This window comes from Theropithecus gelada, chromosome 4 (genome assembly GCF_003255815.1).
Source record: "Theropithecus gelada isolate Dixy chromosome 4, Tgel_1.0, whole genome shotgun sequence".
Lineage (NCBI taxonomy): Eukaryota > Metazoa > Chordata > Mammalia > Primates > Cercopithecidae > Theropithecus > Theropithecus gelada.
In genome coordinates, this window is record NC_037671.1 from 128,342,581 (window position 1) to 128,362,880 (window position 20,300).

Consider the following 20,300-nt stretch of genomic DNA (forward strand, 5'->3'; position numbering starts at 1 on the left):
GGCCTGCGGTGACTCACTGCTCCAGGGAACCAAAGATTGTTACTGGTTGAGCCGGGGCGGCCTGTTGGAGGCACAGGCGTTGGAGACGGCAGGCCTTGGATGGGGGGAGGTTGGGGCGAGTGTTCCAAAGGGAACAATGAGCCCAGAGACTTGGGGGCAGGCGCACAATGGGGCCAGTGTGTGACACTGCGCACTGTGTCACTCGGGTGGATGGTCCCTGCAGAACAGTACATTGTAACTGCTTCCAAAGCAAGTGAACTATGGGTTTCAACAAACTCCTGAATTTCTGTATTAAAGACCCAACAGGTGAAGAATAAAGAATGTGGAGGTATTCTGACTCAGCAATTTCATTTCTGATGCAGGTCTCCTTTGCAGAACTTTTGGCAGGATGGTTTTATGCTTCTTACATTTTTTTTTTTCAACCTCTCTGACCTTTACATGAAAACAGCCATCAGGGGCTTGTTCTGAGAATCTTGGTCACTTTGATTCTTGGCCCCAAACACCGACACAGAACTGGTTTCCCAAAGGATTGTCTGGAGAAGGCTGAGAAGTGTGACAGTGTCTCTTTAATTAGATTTGCCCCTGAACTATGAGAAGGCCAGGATGTTCACGGCAGGGCCTTTACCTCTTAGAGACTCATCACTCCTGGGCAGAACACTGGCACGTGCTCTTCCCAGCTGTGTCCCCTCGGAGGAGACTTTTCATAGTTTTGTTTTGGGCCAGCCATGAAAACAAGAGCTCAGCCCCTTAGTCTCAGCTCTATGGGATGAGCGTTTGAGAAAAAGAGGTAATAACAGACACTGGTTTATTCAAGGATGCAATCCTTCAACAGCTTTTACCATATCCACAAACACAAACACCAGGAGGGCCTGAAGCTGAGAAGCAGATGGGCTGCTTAGGACACATATTCACGGTGTGTGATCATTAAGCAGGGGTGTCCTCACTTCCCAAATTCTAGTAATCAATACGTATTTCCTATGGCTGCCGTAACAAATCGCCACAAACGTAGCAGCTCAGACCAACACAAATGGGTTTTCTTAGCGTTCTGGAGGCCAGAACTCTAAAACAGGTCCTAAAATCAAGGTGTCAGCAGGGCTGTGTTCCTCACAGAGATGCCAAGGGAGAACCCATTTCCCTGATTTTTCCAGCTTCTGGAGGCTACCCACATTCTTTGACTTATGGCCTCTTTCTCCATCTTCAAAACTCGTCCTGTAGTCATCGTCCTGTCTTTTTTGACTTTAATCTTCACGCCTCTCTCTTAAAGATCCTTGTGAGTAGATTAGGCCCATCGGAATCATCTAGGACAATCCCTCTATCCCCAAATCCTTAACGGAATCAGACCAACAAAATTCCTTTTGCCAAGTAAGGTAACATATTCACAGGTTCTGGGGATTAGGACGTGGACGTCTTTGGTGGAGGAGGGGACATTTTCTCTCTACCACACCGACACTTTGCAAAAACGTGTTCTTCTTGGACAAGTGAATTTTGAACATGTTGGGTTAAATTAAAAACAAACAAACCAACCAGGTTTCTTCATTGCAGGACTTTTTAGTTTTCAGTGTTAATGAATGTTATAAAATCCAAGAGGGAAACGGAGTATATAGTTTTTCCCAATCTTGTTTGAACAAGATCCCCTCTCCTTCATTTCCCCCCGTGAAACCAACAGACATTTCAGGATCCAGTGGGGACACAGTCTCAGGGAACACATTTTGGCCCCACTGTGGAAGTCCAGGCCTGGAGGAGCAGGTTTACATCTCACCAAGGTTTGGGGATGAAACAGATTACAGGGGAGAATCGTCCTCCCCTGGCCACCACGTGCCGTGCGGTGCGGTGCGGTGAGCACTGGGGAAGAGGAATTCTTCATTTAGGATCTGATATTTCATGTCCGAAATTTCTAAGTAGGATTTGGTTGACCTCAACTGCACCCTCCAAGGCAGATAGAGAAGTCAGTCCCTCACTTATTCATTCACCCATCCATGCGCTTAGTAAGTGTGTATAAGGCAACATTATACTGGGAATTCCATGTCCACAGGTTCCCTGTCCACGTTCACCAGCTCTAGTTCCCGCGCCCAGCCCCATTTTTGCTATAGCCACGCATAACTGTCAAGTTGAATCACAAACAGCTGTCTCCCAAAAATATCCCGAGAAATCTCCCCCAACTCTATATATTCCCTGAAGGTCGCACGAAACAGGACTATAGGCAGGAGGGGCGGGGCCCAGGCAGAGGATGTGAGTCACCAGGCAAGTGCTGCCGCCTATTTTTGGCCTTCGGGTGGGGTGGCTGGGTGGGTTGGGCAGCGCGTGTGCTCATGGTCGGGTGAATTTATGGGATTTATCCAAGTTAATGGTAGTGCTGGAGGCAGCCCCAGGGAGCGAGGCAATCGGAATGTGCCTCTTACCACTCCATTAAGCCGCTCTCTGGACACGGAGTCATCCCACTAGGCCTGTGATTTTAATGCCAAGATCCGCGTTGCCCAGCCCTGGCCTGTGGGTCTCCTCCTCCTGCGCCCCAGCCCCACCTGCGGTCTTTGCAAACAGCGCCCCTGGACGAGGAGGGCACACAGACCCGATCCGCTTCCCCAAAGCCTGTGGAGCACTTATCAGTCCTATTTAAAGCTCCAGTTAAGGATTCGGATTCGGGACTATGTCATTAAATGACCACATTCACGAGCCCTCAGAGAAAAGCTCTCACAAAGCTTTTGAGCTCATGGCCTCTTGGCTGCCTTAGGAGCTTCCAGTGTGTTAACATTCAGAAAATCAAAATATTCCGAGCGCTGGCGCTGCAGCATTCCCAGGCCTTTGCGGACTGGAAGCTTCTCTGTCTGCTCTGTGGACGGAGCGGCAGGAGCCAGTGAGTCCTGGGCAGCTTCGGGGCCACCTGGTCACAACCCCCCTCTGTCCCTCTGTCCCTCTGTCCCAGGGGCCCGGTCCTCTCGGCGGGGCTCCAGACCTCTGGCGGCTGCTTTTGTGCTCTTTCGCGGGGCATCTGTGAGAACAGTCTGGAAGATAATGACAGAGTGCTTGCCTGGGGAGTCAGAGGAGCTCTGGTTATGTCCGAGCCGAACCCCCAGAGCCTCTGGACCCCCTAGCACTGAGGGAGCGGGAACTGGAGGGCGGGTGTGAGGCCGGCAGGAGCCTTCCAATGGGAAGAAACCAAGTTTTAAAGTTTCCTGCTGTGTCATCTGAACTGGAAAGTAGGCATATCGGGGTATTTCTGAAGGTGAAGGGCACCGTTTGCTTGTACTCTGTTCCTCAGCGTCCCCAGAAAAAGAAGCTTTGATGTGACCAGGGCTCCTGGGCTGTGCTTTTCCTTTCTGTGTCCATGTCAGGGTTTCTCTCTGCCAGCCCTTATTTTTAGGGATGTTCAGACCTGAGGGTTCGGCCTGTGCAGCCAAGAAGCCCTTGAGCCGATTCATGGTGTGGATCCGTGTCCTTGTGGCTCAACTATGGGGGGCTGGAGGTGGAGCCACAGGGCTGCTGGAGGGGAATGGGGCAAGGGCCATGAGTCTGGCTCAGTGGCCCCAGCGAGGCCAGGGCTTCTAGTCTTCACAGGAAGCCTAGGCTTTGTGGACGTGGCCTGGCGCCCATGCCTGAATTGCATGGAGGTGGCCCCTTTTGCACACTAAGAAAGATTCCCAGAGTTCCTGCTCTCCTCTCCTTTCTATCGTCTGGGCTGATGTAGGGGCTTTTGTCCACTGGGGAGGAGCCCATCACCTCTGAGGCTGACTGGGATTCCCTCCCTGGATGCAATTAGAAGTTGAACTTAATTTTCTTTCTTTCTTTTTTTTTTTTTTTTTTTTGAGACAGAGTCTCAGTCGCCCAGGCTGGAGTGTAGTGGCACATTCTTGGCTCACTGCAACCACTTCCTCCTGGGTTCAAGCAATTTTCGTGCCTCAGCCTCCCGAGTAGCTGAGATTACAGGCACCCGCCACCACGCCTGGCTAATTTTTTGTATTTTTAATATAGACAGGGTTTCGCCATGTTGGCCAGGCTGGTCTCGAACTCTTAAGCTCAGGCAATCCACCCGCCTTGGCCTCCCAAAGTGCTGGGATTACAGGCATGAGCCACCACACCTGGCTTTGAGCCTAATTTTCAACGTAGTTTGATCCTGTCTGTACTTTGAAGCAGAAGTGGCACCGACTGGGTGCGGCCGAGGAGGGACACCTGGGTTGCATTGGCTCCCATTAATGGCCAAAGGCAAGGAGGGCAGAAGATGATTCCTTTTTAGAAAGAAGCTTAAAAAGCAGCAAAACAAAACACAAGCACACCCCCACCAAAGTGTCTTGGCTGTGGCGACTGTGGACCTGCGCCCCTGGGATGGCCCTGTCATCCTTCAAAATGCTGCTGGCACCTCTACAACCTGCTCAGCTCTAGGCCATGGCCACGCTCTTCCTGGGCTGCCCCTGTCAGATGGAGCTCAGTGGAGCCACGAGGTCTGGGGACCTGGATGCCCCAGCGCATCCCTGGATTCCTCCAATGGGCCATCATGCCCCAGGTCCCCTCACTGGGTTGGCCAAGGCTTGGTCAGATCTGCACCGCACTTTTAGGCTTTCCTTGCCCGATCCTCCCCTTCATCTCTTACAGGTGTTGTCCCCCAGGAAGTCTCTTGCCCTCCCCTTCTGCACGGGCAGCCGCTTCCCACTCTGTCCTTTGATGGACATGCCAATGCAACTGGGAATGAGCTTGGAAATTCTAAATGACCAGAGTGATTTCTGGGCCCTGAGTGTATTACAGATGGAGAAAGCTTCTCAATTCTCTATGGAACTCCAGGCCCGACCTTGGAATGGGAGGTGGGCGGCTGGGCCCACAAGGAAAGAGGCCTTGTCCTGCCCCACAGAGGAGGTGGGGAGCAATCAGCCGGCCCCAGGCTGGAACCTGAGGAAACCCAAACACCAAACGCGGGGAAACTTTCCCTGCCTTTTTTCCAAACATATGTTCAAGCTGGGGGTCTGAATATGCAGTGGGCTGCTCTATTTCCCACCTGGCTTTGGGGAAGCAAGTCAACCAGGCAGTTGCTGAATTTGCTCCAGGAGCTCTGCCTGGAGGGGTAGTGCCAGCAGGGGCAGGCATTTGGAGGGGCTGGGGCTGGCGGCAGGTCCAGGAGGCTGCACGTAGACTATGCCTAGGCACAGCTTTATTTTTAGTCATCAGATGTTTCTTTCTATGTCTGATAAATTGTGTGTGATTAATACAGAAGAGCAAACAATTTCCTTGATATGGCAAGCGATGTTATTTCTGTATACACTCGATGGCCTCATATGCAGGTGTTGCTTACTCTGTGCAACTTGTGTAGTAACCAGCAGCTATCAATATACTTTACAGATGTGCTGGAAGATAGTTATTTAAAGACAAACGATGATTCTTTTTAGAAAGTAAAATTCTGAAGGAGGCATCAAAACTTTGAATTTTGATGCAGTTTGTTTTTTTTTTGTTTTTTTTTGTTTTTTGTTTGTTTTTTTTTTTTTTTTTTTGAGGGGGAGTCTTGCTTTGTTGCCCAGCCTGGAATGCAGTGGTGCAATCTCGGCTCACTGCAAATTCCGCCTCCTGGCTCACTGCAACTTCCGCCTCCCGGGTTCAAGTGATTCTCCTGCCTCAGCCTCCTGAGTAGCTAGGATTACAGGCACCCACCATCATGCCCGGCTAATTTTTGTATTTTTATAGAGACGGGGTTTCACCATGTTGGCCAGGCTGGTCTTGGACTCCTGACCTTAGGTGATCCACTCACCTTGGCCTCCCAAAGTGCTGGGATTACAGCCATGAGCCACTGCACCTGGCCTGATGCAACATATTTTTAAAGACAGGATGCACATGTAATTTGGAGAGAGATGGCATATTCCAAAATATTGCAGGTATGATGACATCCTCCAATGATAAATACTTCCCAAATGGTCCTGTGAGAGCTCCCAACTTCCTCCTCTGGCCAGTAGCCTTTCAAGCCAAGACTCCAAGCCAACAGAATTTTATTTTAACTGTAAGGAGAGGACAAAGGCCATGGAATGATGCCATCCAGGCTGCCCTTGGCCGGCCTCACTGACCCCATCTGCAGGAGGCTCAGGAAGGTTTCCATAGGCCCAGAGTAGTGTGGTTCAGGTGCTTCTCAGAGTCATTCGCACCCCAGTCACCGGAAGTGGGAAGGACAGGAGATCTGTCAGTCGGGTCGGCCATGGAGGTCAAAGGCAGCTCTGTTGAGAATGTGCGGATGTTTGTCCTTCCAGGTCCAGAGAAGGGATGGCACAGATTTCATTCCTGCATCGTCTTTTGACCGCAGGTGCTACCCTGAGCACTGTCGGGGGAGGATTTCAAGGCCGCCCCCGGCCACCCCTGATGGATGCATCAGTCACTTCAGCCGTGGTGCTGGGGGGACCCGAAGCGCAGGAGCATCCTCTGTCGTCCTCCCGGCTGGGACCCTCTCACTTCCTGTCTGCACTGCAGCCCCAGTGTGTTCCTCTGGGAGCATGGGGGCGACGCCATCTGGGCCTGCCACCGGTCCTTCAGTGACCTTTGACCTTCCCATCACCTGTGCTCCACAAGTCTGGGGTCATTTCCTGCTCAGATATCTTCTCCCCCGATGATCAATTCCCCCTGGAGGGGTGAGCCACTGTCGGCAGGGGAGATGATGCTGCCTTGGGAGCTGATCACGCAAGGAGGGGCAACCCCAGCCCAGATCCTGGAGGTCTTTGGGCTTCCCGGTAGAAGCCGGCCTTTGTGTCAGCAAACCAAGAAAATGCCTCCCCGAAATGGTCTCCAGGTCCCCCCAAACGCCTGCCTCCCCCTCCAGCCTTCTCCACTGATGCCTGCAGCTCCATCAGTAGCGTTTCATTCCACCCCAACAGGAGCTGGTTCTTCCCTTGCCTCCTGCTGGGGTAGATTTTAAATAGGATTGGGAGCAGGGAAAGGAGCCAGAGAAAGGAAGGGTTCCAGGAAGCTGGGGAGGGAGATGTCAGGTGGGGTGACGGGAAAGGAGGCCAAGGACCACCTTTGTCTGTAGGGTGGGCTGAACTGTGTTCCCACAAAAGATAGGGAGTCCTAACCCCAGCTACCTGTGAATGTGACCTTATTTGGGAATAGAGTTTTTGCAGATGGAATCAAGTCACGATGAGGTCACTAGTGTGAGCCTTAATGTAATAGGATTGATGTCTTTTTAAGAAGAGAAGACAGGGACACACGGGAGAAGGCCATGTGACGAAGGAGGTAGAAGCTGGAGTGACGCTACCACAGGCCAAGGAACACCGGGGTTACCAGGAACTGGAAGAGGCGAGGAGGGGCCATCCCCTAAAGGCTTTGGAGAGAGTATGGCTCTGTCAACACCTTGATTTCAGACCTGTAGCCCCTAAACGGTGAGAGAATAATTGTCTATTGTTTTAAGCCCTCCAGCTTATAGTACATTGTAAAGGCAGCCCTAGGAAGCCCTCGCCAGTTTCACTCATTATGATAAATATCATAGATGATGACTGTCATATATTGGATGTGCTGGAGATCTTAACAGCCACAGAATAAACTGCAGGCCAGAAAAAGAACATTCATATGAGGTCCCCAGGAGGGGCTGGCTGTGCCAGTCAGAGACTGCAGAACCAGGTAGGCAGACAAAGTGAAATTGCCTGGAGCTGGACACGTATGTGCACCACTGGGAAATAAATAGACTTGCAGTGGAAATGACCAACGTGGATGGCCAGGGAAATGCCGGCAGCAATAAAAGAAAAGAGCGCGCAAGGCCTGTAAATCAGCAGATGCGAGAGCTCCTGAAAAGTAGCGAAGTCTGAAATAAAAGGCAGGCTCAGGCTTGGGGTCCAAGAAGTTGAAGCAGGATATGAGAGCGCGGGCACTGTGTGTGCTGGGCTCCCGAAGACCGCAGGGAGTGGCCAGAAGTCTCCAGAAGCAGCGTCATGCGGGGCAAGGGGGACCTGAGGAGTGTCAGCATCCTCGGTCACCTCCTTCTTCGAACCAGCTGTTCGGAATCTGGTCTCTTATTTAGGATAATTGTAGGAACTGACTTTTTTTTTTTTTCTCACCTGTTGGCTGACTGAAAGAACCGACTTTTTAATGAGCACCTCCCTCATTAGAATTGTTCAAATGACAACAGCTGCAGCAGTGGGAGCAGCAGCGAGGTTGAAAATCCAACAGTCTGCATTCCACAGCGACAGTACTCTTGGTCACCTCGGAGACATGGCAGCCGAGAGCCATGGCTCTCATCGCTCGTGGTTGGTTGGGTTGCCAGCTCTAGGGCTACAGAATGTAGCTAAAAGAGAGGCTTGGCGGGCAGCTAAGAGGGGCGCAGGACACCAGGATGGGGTTCATGTGGCAAGAGTGGATGGAGCCAGTGGCCCAGTAGGGATGAGATGGCACAGTTCCAATGGCCAGGACAAACCCCAGTCACTGTCTCAGGGTAGTGTCCGAATTTGACAGGAGGTAAACAGCAGACAAAATCCTGGAGCACAAGAGGGCAAGAGTGTCTCGTTCCTATGAACGGCAATATTGGAGGACCGACCCCCAAGAGCATCAGCCTCAAAGGTAGGGCTTTCTGTCTGGCGTTGGCAGCAGCCAACTAGCACCATAGGCAGGGAGAAGCAGCCCAGGTCTCCTCACATTTGCTTCACTTCGACTCTTTTGACCAAAGCACCACTGTTTAAGGCCTCATTTTTCTTCTCCCACGTGGAAAATCATATTGCTTAAATTTAAAAATGACGATAGATAGATTGATGAAAAAATCCCCATACAGCAAAATTCTGCCTGTGACAAAAGGGTCTCCATGTCTGAGGTGACGGTCTACTTTGAGTGACGCCAAGAACGTCAAAATCGCTCTATAAAAAAAGAATAGGAACCAATAGGGCTCATGAAAATGCCACACTAAGAAAAGTCAACAAATATATACTTAGTGGTAATTATGGTTGCAGAGAAAGAGAAAACTTAAAACAATATGAACATATATGGTTATATAGATTGAAAACCCACCATGTCGTAAAACCCCAGGACACAGAATGCATCAGCGTAGACAGCAGCCATACAGACAATGCTGGGGCGGTTGTGGAGTGGGACTGGAGGGCGGGAGGAGCCATCGAGTCAGGTCCAAGGCCATTAGCCTTGTGATGCCAGCAAAATGTGTGAGTGGTGAGCCTCTATGTTCTCTACTGTAAAATGGGGGTGACAGTACTTCCTTACAGGGTTGTGGTATGAAGTTACTTGGCACAGAGCTTGGCATGTGGTCATAATCAATGGTGGATAATAATAATATGGTAACAGTGGACATCATTGTGAGAAGGGACAGAGACTCAATGTGAAAAGTATAGAAAGGGTTCTTACAAATCTCCAAGCACATAAAAGTCCCTAAAAGACAAATGGCGAAGGGTTCACAGTTCACAGAAATGGAAAAAAAGGAAATGAATGAATTCAATGAATATTAGGGGAAGAAAACCGTTGCTAATTAGTGACGAAGCACAAAGAAATGCAAGTATCCAACACCATTTTGACAACGCTTGAGAAATCATCGAGAATTGAGAAACATTGTAAAGACTGACGCTGGCTCTGGTGGTTAAGCAGGAGTCTACTGACGGTAGGAGTTCCTGACGATAGTGCAAATGTGTCTGATTACTTTGGAAGACCATTTGGTAATTCTCATCCAAAGCCATAATATGCCACACTTTGATCCCATCATTCTCTTCCTGAGAATGAAATAATTCAAATTAAGAGAAAGCTATACTTATAATGAGACATGTAGTTAGAATTATGAGAATAAAAATAGGTTAGCACCCCATAATACAGAAATGGTTACTTTGTCATAAGAATCCTAATTCTATAACATATTACATGGTGATTAAAATGAGGGTGTATATAAAATAATGTTAAGTGCAATACAATTTATTGAAATAATTAATGACAGGTATTTTTAAAATATGTGGTTAAAGATGAGATGAAGCTATCAGTTAATGCAATTTATTTGATGTAGGTAGAGGAACTTAGATACAACTATGTGTGTCGTTTTATTAATAAGTATATTAAAAGACATGTAACTAAATTATCTTAATTTCTCTGTATCGCCAGTTATGAATACACGACTCCTCGTGATTCATTTTGTACTGACCTATACGAGGGTATACAAATCTAAATCAGGCTCTGAATTAAGGCACAAGCTAGCTGTGTCCTCCCTGGAACATTTCCTGACTCAATTTAGAAATATCAGCTGAGCATGTAGAGTCGTCTCTTTGAGGAAAGCTTTATTCTCTCCAGACTACTTGGTTCCCTGATACTCTCTTTAATGTTATTATAAGAACTCTAATCTTTTAATCTGCTAAATCACTCTCTATTATTCGTATATCTCAAAAACAGCTTCAAAAGTCACTGGATTTTTCAATGAGAAGGAAAAGTTAGGCAGCTACCAAATAGCTGAAAGAATATTAAATCTGATGGATCCAGCCAAATAAAAATGTTCAGTCATTCATGGGATTTGCGGTTGTTGAGGAATCTTCTAAGTTTTATAAATGGCAAAAACTCTTTCTCAAAGTTACAGATCAGACCTCACATATGCATGAGAAGAGAAGCTATTTTTGTCTCTGGGTTCCAGTTACACATCCACAGCCTGGAAGCTTTGTTCTCAGAATTCATGCTGTCATCAAAAGGACTCAATACAAACACTGCAGCCAGCCTGCCATGGCTTAGCTGTGACCGCAGCTGCAAACTCTTCTGTCATGTGAAAACCTTTGGGCTTTTTCCGGGTGTGGAGTGCCTGTTGGTCCCAGCTCCGCCTGCCTTTCCTCCTCCTGGAATCGTGTCTGTCCTTTCAGTCAACTCAGTTTTTCCGCATCTTGCAGGCCTCCTACCTCCGCCTGACCTGCATGGCAGTGGTGGGCTGGCTCTTTGTGCTTTTACACCGTGATCATGTTTAGCGGGTCAGCTTCTACAGAATCGACCTGCACCTGTGTGATGTCTTTCCCTAGGTGGATGTAGCTCCTTTTTTTTTTTTTTTTTTGAGACGGAGTCTCGCTCTGTCGCCCAGGCTGGAGTGCAGTGGCCGGATCTCAGCTCACTGCAAGCTCCGCCTCCCGGGTTCACGCCATTCTCCTGCCTCAGCCTCCCGAGTAGCTGGGACTACAGGTGCCGCCACTTCGCCCGGCTAGTTTTTTGTATTTTTTAGTAGAGATGGGGTTTCACCATGTTAGCCAAGATGGTCTTGATCTCCTGACCTCGTGATCCGCCCGCCTCGGCCTCCCAAAGTGCTGGGATTACAGGCTTGAGCCACCGGGCCCAGCTGGATGCAGCTTCTCCATGGGCTAAGTTCATCATGTTAACAATGCCTGCCCCACAGGCCCTCAGGGGATCTTAATGGGTGGTCTGTGGAGAGACTTTAGCAGGTATATGAATCCCCCAAATTGTAGGCAAAATTTGTGTGCGCCGTTGCCTGTTGACAGCGGGGACTCTGCGGCTGCTTTCTTCTAGAAGACTCCTGCGGATTTGAGTGAATCATGGCAGTCTCCTTCCCTCTAGAGTGATTAGTTTCGGCTTTGGCTCAACATGGTGCAGACCATGGGATCCAAAGGGAAGTTTGCTGGGCATTTCTGGGAAGGAGGGCTCTTCTTCTGATTTGGTAGGGAGCCCTCTTTTTCGTCAAATGCCACGGCTCTCACATGAATGCTGCCTAGAGCAGACACAGCCCTTCCAGGACCAGAGGCCAAGGCTGATAATGGGACAAGAGGGTGGAGGAAGAAGTGAGGAGCATCTAGGCCTTCCTCTTTGACCAAGCACTGTCCTAACCAGTCCTGATTTGTTCGCTTCTAGTTACATGATATAATAAATGTCCTATTTCTTAAGGCACTTTTAACATGAGTGCAGCATTTTAGAGTCTCATCAGGTGTTCCACAGGAACCGAGTCTCCTCTCAGGCTTAAGGATGCCCATAAAAGGTGCCCAATTAAATGTGGATTGGTTGATTGGCACACAGAGAATCGCTGGAAGTGCCTCTGAGTCATCCAGGTGCCAAGGGAGCTTGCCAGGCTTGTCTAGAGGAGGTTGGCCAACTGGGGTGTGTTGTTCTCCCACTCAAGTCCACTGCCCAGTGCTGCCAGGCGTGGGAGAGCAACTCAGAGAGGGCTGGATGTTACACCAAGCGAGGTCTTGAGAGTGTCATGCTCAGGGAGACTCCCGAGAGGGGACCAGCTGGCTGTTTGTGTGGGTGTTGCTTCACTCGGTAGACAGGAGAGAATCCTCTTCATCAAGGGCCTGTAGAGTAGATGGACTTAAGCTTTTGCACCCACTCTGGCTGAGCTGTGGTGTTAAGAAGGATTCTGAAGCTGTGTCCATATTTAGCTGGAAACTGTGCCTTGATTATTAGTTAAGTGTCCCATGGATACAAATGGAAAGAACCGAGGCATTCACGCCAGTGATTCATCCCCCCTGTCTAGGGTCTGGTTCTCGGCTTTTTAGATCGGGAGACTCAGGGAGCCCCTTCAGAGTAGAGACCCACTTCAAAAGTGGGTTCATCTGTCTCCTGAAAAATGCCCCACTCCCTCTGATAGACTGTTCTGCTCAAAAATGTCTTCTGACTGAGCACAGTGGCTCACGCCTCTAATTCCAGCACTTTGGGAGGTTGAGACAGGCGGATCCCTTCAGCCCAGGAGTTTGAGACCAGCCTGGGCAATATGGTGAGACCCTTGTCACTACAAAAAACTAAAAACAATTAGTCAGGTATGGTAGTACAAGCCTGTAGTCCCAGCTACTTGGGAGGCTGAGGTGGAAGGATCACCTGGCCCCGGAGGTCAAGGCTGCAGTGAGCTGAGATCATGCCACTTGCACTCCAGCCTGGATGACAGAGTGAGGTTTTGTTAAAAAAAAATAATGATAATTTGGGAGGCCGAGACGGGTGGATCACAAGGTCAGGAGATCGAGACCATCCTGGCGAACATGGTGAAAGCCCGTCTCTACTAAAAAATACAAAAAAACTAGCCGGGCGAGGTGGCGGACGCCTGTAGTCCCAGCTACTCGGGAGGCTGAGGCAGGAGAATGGCCTAAACCCGGGAGGCGGAGCTTGCAGTGAGCTGAGATCGGGCCACTGCACTCCAGCCTGGGTGACAGAGCGAGACTCAGTCTGAAAAAAAAAAAAAAATGATAATAATAATAAAGAATCATAAATAACTAAATAACTAAATAAATAGGTCTCTGAGGCTGAGGGCAGGCACCCTCTGAGGATGAGTGGTGCTATCCGAAGCTGTCTCCCTCTGTCAACTAACAAGCTGGTGCCAGGAACACCAGCTGGTCTCCTGGGCACTCGAGGGACCCTCCGCTCTTCCTTGGATGGTGGTGAGCAATCTCAGACACGTCTCCTTTTTTGGATCCCGTGAGGAAGAGTGTGACCTTTCTGCTTGGCACTTGGCTCCTCAGCCTGATGCATGCAGAGCGTGGCACAGGACCAGGTGCACAGACTTGGTGCCGTGACCCTGGGGAACGCTGTCTTGGGACGCACGTCTCCCATGCAGAATGAAGGGCCCCCTGCAGATCTGCTGCACGTGCTGTGGAGTTGCTGGTTCTGATTAGGGAATGGTTTCCTTTAATCGCTCCGGGTCTAGGAATGCTCTCTGCCCGCCTGGACTCTGTTGGGTGCGCACAGGATAAACATCACAAAATGAAGAGTGCTGTCTGCAGAGCCAAGAAGCAGAGGCTCGCTTGGAGAAGGACAGGACTGGGCCTAGAAGGGTTTGGTGGATGGCTCTGCCTGGCCATTTGGGGACAGGAAAGGGGAAGGAACCCCAAGTAAGGGGAGTGGCCTGAAAGAAAGGCAGGATGTAGGGCCTGCTTGGGGCCTGGTGACCAAGGCATCATTTGCCCGGCCAAGGGTCTGCATTCTACTCAGGGGTGAGATGTAGGGAAGGGGAGGAGGAGGTTGAGGACTTGAGGAAAATGAGACTTTAGGAAGACTCCTGTGGCTGCTGGGGATGGGTGGGAGAGGAGGGAATCCAGAGAGGCAGAGAACCATCCAGAAGGGGGTGAGTCTTGGGTTGAGGGTGCTGGCTCCATGCTGAGGGTTCATACCAGAGGCCACCAGGACCTCAGGTGAGGGCTGCTGCGGAACTCCCCTTCCCTGGCCAGGCCTCCCTCCCCTCCTTTCCCTCTCTCCCTGCCCTTCCCAGGCGTGTTGGGCTCCAGTGGTGCTGGCCTCCCGTGCTCAGGGACTGACAGCTGGCTGCTCCTTCCTGCACAGCCCTGCTTTGAGAGACTGCAAACCTGCCTCCAGGCAGGCAGAGCTGGGGGACGGGGAGTCAGCCCGCGATGTGCTTGAAGCAAAGCAGATGGTGCTCTTGGCTCAATGGAGGTGGCCGAAGGACATGACCTTCCCCACCGGCCTTTCTTTTGGGAAAGGAAGTCTTTGGTAGTTTGTAGCAACTGAATAAATCTTGTCATTTTGATAAGCGGGGTCCCCGTTTCACTCCCTGCGTGGAGAAAGCGCCACACTTCCTCCCATTGTTCCTGCTGATGGCATTTCAGTCTGTGAGGCGGGATTGCTGTCCCAGGGAGTTTAGGAAGGAAGTGCAGGCCCGGCCGTGGTGGCAGGAGAGGCGTGCGGTGCGGGCCGGTTATTCTTGGAGGTTATTTCCATCTGCTGGGCCCAGAGCAGCTCAGGTTTCTGCGCCCGGGCCGGTCACGTCATGGGAGGGCGAGGCTTTGCTTTATAATAATAGACTCAGGCTGCCTGGGCCAGGCTGGCGGCTCCTTGAGGACATTGGGCCACCCTGGCTCAGTGTCCCACAGGACCTGGAGTGCCCCATGAGTGCCCCTTCCATGTCCCTGCCACGCCCCAGGGCCCTCCATGAACTGCAGCTCCTCACGCAGCTCCCAGAAAAAAGCAACTCCCAGGAGACTGACCTGGGAAAGCCATGTGAGGAGAGCCGGGCCACAGCTTCCCATTGTGGGAGGAAGAAGGTTCTGGTGACTGGTGTGGCAGCCACTGTCCTGGGAGGCAGGAGCCCCTGGCAGGGGAGGGTTTGCTCTCTGTCTTCCAGGCCCCCCATGCAGGCCCCACTCAGGCCACTTCATTTTTAAAATTCAAGTAATTTTTATGATTATAGATATTAGTGTTAGTTTGTATTAGTTTGCTGGGTCAACATAAATTACCACAGACTGGGTGCTTAAGTAACAAGAATGCACCGCGCAGGGTCTGGAGGCTGGAAGTCGTAGGCCAAGGTGAGGGTGGGGCTGGGTCCTGCTGAGGCCCCGAGGGAGGCGGGGCCCAGGCCTCTGCCAGATACCTGGAGGTGGCCGGTGATCTTCGGCTTTCCTTGGCTCATAGAAGCATCATCCTGGTCTCTGCCTTCCTCTTCACACAGCATCACCCTGCATGCGGGTCTGTGTCCACATTCCTTCTTTCTATAAAGACACCAGGTATATCGGATTAGGGGCCCCCCCTACTGTATGACCTCATCCTAACTTGACTAATTACACCTGCGACAACCCTCTTTCCCAATTGGGTCACCTTATGGGGTCCTGGGAGTTAGGACGTCAACATATGAATTTGAGGGACACAGTTCAGCCTGCGACAGATGTGGTGCATATGGATGGTTGAAACTTAGAAGAGATGATCAGAAAACGAAGGAGTAAAAACTCTACATTTCTACGGCTCAGAGATCATCACTGTGACTAGCTCAGGGCACATCCTCCTGAAAAAAACCGTGTCTCAGAATGAGACAGAATGTGTATCCTGTTGGGTAGCCTGCTTTACACAACAATCTCCATCTTTCTAGTTTGCCAAATTTATTTATTTATTTATTTATTTATTTATTTATTTTTTTGAGACGGAGTCTCGCTCTGTCACCCAGGCTGGAGTGCAGTGGCCGGATCTCAGCTCACTGCAAGCTCCACCTCCCGGGTTTACGCCATTCTCCTGCCTCAGCCTCCCGAGTAGCTGGGACTACAGGCGCCCGCCACCTCGCCCGGCTAAGTTTTCATATTTTTTAGTAGAGACGGGGTTTCACCGTGTCAGCCAGGATGGTCTCGATCTCCTGACCTCGTGATCCGCCCGTCTCGGCCTCCCAAAGTGCTGGGATTACAGGCTTGAGCCACCGCGCCCGGCCTAGTTTGCCAAATTTAGAACCTGGTCTGTGTTCAAATTGTGTGTTCTTTCTAGCAGCCTCATTCAAACCAATAACCAGTCCGGGGACATGCTCGTTAACTGGTGGTTGTGTCCCTGAAGTCCTCTTTTCATGGTATTGGCTTATTTTGGGCCAACTGTGCTGCACAACCGCTGGGTTGCCTGTAAACTGGGGCTCATAGCTAAACCTAATGGCCTCGAGTTAAATGTTGCTGGACAGAAAGCATTGCAGGGACTTCTACTTGCTTGGGGCCAGAAGACACGAAACATCTGGTTGACCTGTGTCAGGGTTTTGCCAGGTCCGGGCGTTCCTGCACTGGGTGGGAAGTGGGACAAGATGACCTCGACTGGCCCTGGCAACACTGAGGTTTTGCAGCTCGGAAGTTTCTGATAGTTGTCTTTTCTGGTGGCAGCAGCACTGGGAGAGGGGGCGTGGCAGGGTCTGTGGATCGGCCCACGCTACTGCCCTTGAGGATTACACCGAGGGGCTGTCCCAAGATGTCCAGTTCTCAGAAGCGCGTTCCTTGGATTGCTGACATTTTGTCCACAAATGTGGAGTGAGGGGCACGTGCTTTCCTCACTGTACCTGTGTCTCACACACCACAGGCTGCGATCACATGGGATCAGCTGCACACTCGCCTGTCTTCCCTCCTACACCGCTTCCGGGAAGGACCATGACTTTTTTAATCCAACATTTTATGGTTTATTTTTCGTTGGAGGAACAATTTATGAAGAAACACAAATTTCATGTGTATATTTGCTGATGATTTGACAAATGCAAACACTTTTATAACCCAAACTTCTGTCAAGATCTAGAACATTCCCATCACCCCATAAAGTTATCACTCCATAAAGTTCCCGGGGGCCCCTCCCCAGTCAATCTCTGACCATGCAGAAGCAACATCATCACCGTTCCTGTTTTCTTCCACCATAGACTATTTTGTCTTTTCTAGAACTTTGTGTAGATGGAATCTGCAGCACGCTCTCTTACTCAGTGAAGTTCTGGGTTTCATCCACAGTGGTGCAGATGTCCATAGCTTGCCACCTTTCTTTTTCTTTCTTTCGTTTTTTTTTTTTTTTTTTTTGAGATGGAGTTTCGCTCTTGTTGCCCAGGCTGAAGTGCAATGGTGCGATCTTGGCTCACTGTAACCTCTGCCTCCTTGGTTCAAGCGATTCTCCTGCCTCAGCCTTCCAAGTGGCTGGGACTACAGGCATGCACCACCATACCCGGCTAATTTTGTAATTTTAGTAGAGACGATGTTTCACCATGTTGATCAGGCTAGTCTCGAACTCCTGACCTCAAATTATCCGAGCTCTTCGGTCTCAAAGTGCTGGGATTACAGGCGTGAGCCACTGCACCCCTGGCCTAGCTTGCTGTCTTTTATTCCTTTATTGTGGGGACATACTGTGGTTTCTTCATTCATTCTCCTATTGACGGACACTTTGGCTGTTTGAACATTTTTGCACAAGTAATTTTGTGTATGAATGTTTTCCTTTCTCTTGGGTAAATATCCAGGAGTGAAATGAGTGGGTCATAGTTGAAATGGTTGTAGCCTTTTACTCCCCCACGACAATGTCTGAGTCCTGGTGTGACCTAGTCTATTTGTTGCCTTTCTGGTGAATGTGTGGTGTATTTTAATGTGGTTGACTTGCATTTCCCTGATGAATTATGAAAACAAGAACTTGTTTAGTATGCTTTTTGGTCATTTGTATATATTCTTTTGTGACTCTAACTTTTTAAAATTAATTTTTATTTCTCTTCATTAATAAGCACTGTGAAGTGGCATTGCACTTAGGCAAATAGGCATTTAACACATGAATTGAATTTCTTCCCCATCCTCACCCTTCAGTGAAGACTGTCCAAGATATGCAAACCGATACAAAGAGAACTCTTCGAGAAAAAGCTGAGTCAGGCCCCTTGATCATGTCATACCTGAGTTCCACTCTCTGGGACGCTGGTAGCCTCATCATGAAGCAGATGTGGGAGGCCAGGTGGTGAGGCGCTGCTGGCCTGTGCAGTGTGCACGATGTCCTCTAAGTAAGGTTGGGGGGATGCTGATGCATCAGGGGATGGGCATACTGGACGTGGGGGAAAGGGCAAAAAATAGCCCTTTGCTCTAAAGAGCTCAGCTTATGGGTTTTGGCGGGGAAGGGAGTGGAAGTGCGGGGATCACAGCTGAGGCCAGGGAGGAAATGAAGCACGGCCTCCAGAGTTGGATTAGTGGCCTCCAGAGTTGGATTAGTGGCTACAGGGAAATCGTGACGCCAGGGAGCTTCTTTAGGTGTCAGGCAGAGGATCTTGTTCTTTCAATGGAGAATGACATTTGTCACCCCACTTAGCAGAGGCTCCTTTGAGCCAGCTCAGATGGTTTACAAGACAACCACGCAGAGCCACCAGGTACCCAGGGGCATTCATGGCCTGGGTTCAGCATGGCCTGGCCCTGCGTCCCCTCTCCCTGCCCTGGGGAGGAGAAGAAATTCAATTCATGTGTTGAATGCCTATTTGACTAAGTGCAATGCCACTTCACAGTGCTTATGGACACTCAGACTCAGTTTCTATTATTATTATTATTTGAAAACAAGTTTTTGAGACAGAGTCTTGCTCTGTTGCCCAGGCTACAGTATAGTGATGTGATTTCAGCTCACTACAGCCTTTGCCTCCCAGGCTCAAGTGATCCTTCCACCTTGGCCTCCAAGTAGCTAGAACCACAGGTGCACATCGCCACACCTGGCTAATTTTATGTATTTTTTGTAAAGACAAGGTTTCGCCATGTTGCCCAGGCTGGTCTCAAACTCCTGTACTCAAGTGATCTGCCCATCTCAGCCTCCCAAAGTGCTGGGATTACAGGCATGAGCCACCACGCGTGGCCTTCTTCTTCCTTTATCAACCCCATTTCTGTCCTTCCCTGGGTCACCTCCGCCTGTTCCCACCCACGTGCTTCACTTCATTTGCAGCAACTCATTGCATTGTTGGAGGACTTCACTGATCTGATTCTGTGGACCGATAGCTGCCCCGGAATTTCACTAGAAAGCCTTGGACTAGGCCACAGAGACAGAGAAAGAGGAAAAGGAGATAAAAAGAAGTTGGATTAAGAAAAGGGTCAGGAAGAAGGGGTGAATGAGAAGGCGAGGAAGAAAGGGGCTCAGCCTTTTAGCTCTCTGATCAGCACCATGGCGGTTGGCAAGAACAAGCGTCTTACAAAAGGCGGCAAAAAGGGAGCGAAGAAGAAAGTGGTTGATCCATTTTCTAAGAAAGATTGGTATGATGTGAAAGCACCTGCTATGTTCAATATAAGAAATATTGGAAAGACGCTTGTCACCAGGACCCAAGAAACCAAAATTGCATCTGATGGTCTCAAGGGTCATGTGTTTGAAGTGAGTCTTGCTGATTTGCAGAATGATGAAGTTGCATTTAGAAAGTTCAAGCTGATTACTGAAGATGTTCAGGGCAAAAACTGCCTGACTAACTCCCATGGCATGGATCTTACCCATGACAAAATGTGTTCCATGGTCAAAAAGTGGCAGACAATGATTGAAACTCATGTTGATGTCAAGACTACCGATGGTTACTTGCTTCATCTGTTCTGTGTTGGTTTTACTAAAAAACGCAACAATCAGATATGGAAGACCTCTTATGCTCAGCACCAGCAGGTCCGCCAAATCCGGAAGAAGATGATGGAAATCATGACCCGAGAGGTCTGACAAATGACTTGAAAGAAGTGGTCAATAAATTGATTCCAGACAGCATTGGAAAAGATATAGAAGAGGCTTGCCAATCTGTTTATCCTCTCCATGATGTCTTCGTTAGAAAGTAAAAATGCTGAAGAAGCCCAAGTTTGAATTGGGAAAGCTCGTGGAGCTTCATGGTGAAGGCAGTAGTTCTGGAAAAGCCACTGGGGACGAGACAGGTGCTAAAGTTGAACAAGTTGATGGATATGAACCACCAGTCCAAGAATCTGTTTAAAGTTCAGACTTCAATTAGTGTCAAATAAAAAGTGCTATTTGTGGGGAAAAAAAGAAAGAAAGAAAGAAAGAAAGAAAGAAAGAAAGAAAGAAAGGGGCTCAGATGATTTCTGCAGAGTTTGGGGTAGCACCCGTGAGAGGCGTCTGCTTCCACCCCGGGTTAGGTTCTCCCCCCGGGTTAGGTGCTCTTCCCTGGGTTAGGTGCTCTCCCCTGGGTTAGATGCTCCCCCCGGGTTACGTGCTCCCCTCTGGGTTACGTGCTCCCCACTGGG

General features: G+C 49.7%; 1 long non-coding RNA gene and 1 pseudogene across 1 annotated transcript; both read left to right on the forward strand.

The window, feature by feature from the left end:
• The first annotated feature begins 2,531 nt into the window (after positions 1-2,531).
• Positions 2,532-11,805, forward strand: LOC112623558. Its single transcript, XR_003119165.1, has 5 exons — positions 2,532-3,194; positions 4,585-4,842; positions 6,269-9,098; positions 10,321-10,928; positions 11,240-11,805. It is a non-coding gene; the product is annotated as an uncharacterized LOC112623558 (long non-coding RNA).
• Positions 11,806-19,236: 7,431 nt separating this feature from the next.
• Positions 19,237-20,029, forward strand: LOC112623384 (annotated as a pseudogene).
• Positions 20,030-20,300: the final 271 nt, after the last annotated feature.